Source organism: Silene latifolia, chromosome 4 (assembly GCF_048544455.1).
Source record: "Silene latifolia isolate original U9 population chromosome 4, ASM4854445v1, whole genome shotgun sequence".
NCBI classification, from domain to species: domain Eukaryota; kingdom Viridiplantae; phylum Streptophyta; class Magnoliopsida; order Caryophyllales; family Caryophyllaceae; genus Silene; species Silene latifolia.
Window position 1 is genome coordinate 11,718,908 of NC_133529.1, and position 3,501 is coordinate 11,722,408.

Consider the following 3,501-nt stretch of genomic DNA (forward strand, 5'->3'; position numbering starts at 1 on the left):
AAGTTTGTCGGAAAATGAAAATGAGCCACGATTAAATTATGTACATTTCTTGCAACATGAGCTTCAAAATGAACAAAGTCCGCTAAGTTCCCTCCGTTCTGCCAACAGTCGCTACTGTGTAATGCTTCTGATTGTTAAAATTGAATCACGTACTTAATTACTCCCTTAGTTATGATCGAATAAAGGGTAATCAAGATTAGTCTATTTATATTGAGATGAGATTTCTTACCCAAAAAAACGAATACGGCTCCCAATCAAGATTAGTCTACTAGGTTCATCAAGATACATCATATCGAGGCCAACTAACAAAACAAATGTTAAAGGGATTAGTTATCAAAATTTGAACTCGAGTTAAGAACATATAGTTATGATTAGGGAGTAGCACAAACGTACCAGTTCAATTCATCTGGGGTAGCTTCACCAACCACCATATCGAACGTCTTAATAGTGCAATCGTTAGCCCGAGCAACTTCTAATTCCACCACATTCCCAACTTTCTCCCACATGAAATTCCACAACTGTTGTGATAAAGGAAACAAAGTTGCTAATCCGCGTATGTTGAATAATTTAATAAAAAAGTTACTAACCATAAATAATTAAATGGATATATACCTCGAAGAATTCCCTAACGGGTTTGCCGTCACTAACATGGGCCGACCCAATACACCCTACCCATAAGCATCCAACGGCTAGTAGAAGTAATATGGCAATCAATCTCCTTTGCCATATTTGGATAGATTCCATATCATTGTTTATTCCATTGTTTATACCATTGTACTTTTGTATATATATCAAGTCGTATGTATATCTCCACACAATAATAATAACAACAGTATTACATTCTCTACATTCATTCGTAATAGTCACACTTAATTATAACGTCTTCTTCACGCAACCCAGCAGAGTCAGCATTAGACCCCGATACCACCTACAAAAAAAAAAAAAAAAAAAAAAAAAAAAAAAAAAAAAAAAAAGTCAGCCTTGTTCTTAATTAAACAAAATCGTAGATATCAAAATCCAGCTTACTTCAATAGCAATAATGGTTCTTCTTCTATTGCAAGTAAAATGTTGTTCTTAATTTGCATTGGATAGACAATGTAGGATAGATACCACCTACAATTTGCATTGGATAGACAATGTAGGATAGATATAAGAAACATACCCTTGTAAATCTGCAGCTCGACGATAACAATTCTCTACAGTCATACTCTTCTGAATCACGACGGTCCATACTAAAAATTAAACAAAATCGTAGATATCAAAATCCAGCCTACTTCAATAGCAATAATGGTTCTTAGTTTTGAGGTGATCACTAAGAATCCAAAATAAAAAGTTCTTCTATTGCAAGTAAAATGCTGTTCTTAATTTTAAGAATTAAGTTCCAAAATAAGAACTTGTTGTTCATACATGGGAATTTGACACCCAATAAGCATACATTGAAAAATGTAAAAGACCAATTACTTATTTTTTATTTTTTATTTAAAAACTTTATAAAAATATCATCTATTGTGAACAAAAGTTCTTAAATATTAGAACTAATAAAATATAATATGGCATAAGAACAACTTAATATAAGGTTCTTCTATTGCTATTGGTATACCGATTTATGTAAAAGTACATTAATATCTATAATCACATAAAAGTCTAAAAATAGTTAACCTAAAAATGCCAGGAGCAGCCATAAAACTGAAGGACTTGTAGAAGTATCGGCCGACGACTATTACCGGATCCTCAGGTTTAACCTTTGACATGTGAGGACGTAACTGAAAGGATCTGTCGACGATAAAATCGTCACTTATCATTCCTAGCTTTGCTGGTTGGAGCGGGGCCTTTGACTTGAACTTTACGATTAAGAGATTATAATGAAAATCATATGCATAAATTTCACCAATATATGAAAGTTTTTCCGATGAACAGATAACAATCTGCAAAACAAATACGAAATGAATATATTTTTACCGACTAATATAAATATGCATAGAAAATTAGAAACTAATTAGTAGCGGGACAAAAAAAACACCTTCAAATTTTCAGCCAATTTGTTTGAAACGGTATCCTCCTCGGTGGGGTGTCGGATGAGATTAAGTGAGGTTAGAACAATGTTGTTGTTTTCCTTCACTTCAATTATAGTCCCGGAACCTTGAGATACGACCACTTCACCTAAACAGTTTGTTGTAAAATAACGACTCGCTCAACGTCTATATAACTTGAACATAAACTGCTAATTATTTTTGAACGGGAAAAATAGTATAAGTTGTGAGATAAAGATTGTACCGGAAAAAGATACGAGGGAAACAACGGAGGGAGAAACTTTAATAGAGGCCATCTTGGTATCTATATCCAAGTTTTCGTCGTCGTCGTCATCGTTTCTAAAGCAAAACGGCGGGCGCTTGTAAGCCAATTCCATTAAGTTGCGATGATCACTTTCAGCTGTAGCATATGATATATAAAAGGTAAACAAAATTATTGAAACGGAACGAGTATTAATTAAGTATTGACAACTATTGACCAAATAAATAAGAAATTCAATTGTTTGTGACTAACAAAATCATGAATACAACTACATACGACTATATAATCTATGCACAAACTCTTAGTTGTGACGATTCACACCTGATTTAAATAATGTTGAAAAGAAACGGAATTGTCCGAGTCACACAAACAAGACTTGGTGTCGTCTATGACCTAGATTAGACAATAACAAAATTGTATTTTTACATGAAGCATGAAAATGAAAAGACAAGATCTTACAATAAATATATTCATCAACTGATTGTTCCAGCTGATCGAAACTCCTTTTTTCTCCTCTATCCATCTTCTGCAACCAAATTTAATCATAAAAAAAGTCAGATACTCAAAAATTAGAGGAAAAAAAATCTTTAACTTGAAACATTTAATTTTGTTATAAAATACCAGAATTATTGGGTTAAATTTCTTGGGTTTTGGTCTACTACTGAAGAAATAAACTTGTTATCAAGCAACAGGTTGATGAGCGCCAATGAGTTGCCCTAAATTCACAAACACAAAAATATATAAAGAATATAATTATCGACAATAAAATTAATTAGGAAGAGTGAGTAATTGAATTTGAACAAATTCTTACTTGTGACGGTTACAAGCATGTCACCTCTCACAACCGTTTTAAATAATGTTAAAAAGGAAAGGGGTGAAAAAAGGACGGCCCAAATTGTTCCAACTCACGGCCTAAATTGTTCCACGTTCATTCCGACGGGATGTAAATGAGTTGTAAGTTGTGACTTGATTTACCCTCCTACACGCTTATTCGTTTACCTAATTAACATGGGTATAAAACAGGTCTACGTAGTGGGCCGAACTTAGGCTAGACGAAAACTGACCCAATCTGGTCACTACTTGTCGTGCTTGGGCTACAACCCTCAACCAAGCCCGACCCATGAATAACGCTACCCATGACATATCTAAATCCTCCACAAAAGATTAAATTTCTCCTTTTAGTTCTTAGCATATACAGAGTATAAGAAT

The 3,501-nt window shown here is 33.6% G+C and overlaps 1 long non-coding RNA gene across 1 annotated transcript; it reads right to left on the reverse strand.

The window, feature by feature from the left end:
* Positions 1-229: 229 nt before the first annotated feature.
* Positions 230-644, reverse strand: LOC141652074 (uncharacterized). The gene is made up of 3 exons (XR_012546959.1): positions 613-644; positions 394-518; positions 230-302 (listed from the first exon to the last, which is right to left on the reverse strand). It is a non-coding gene; the product is annotated as an uncharacterized LOC141652074 (long non-coding RNA).
* Between the last annotated feature and the right edge of the window lie 2,857 nt (positions 645-3,501).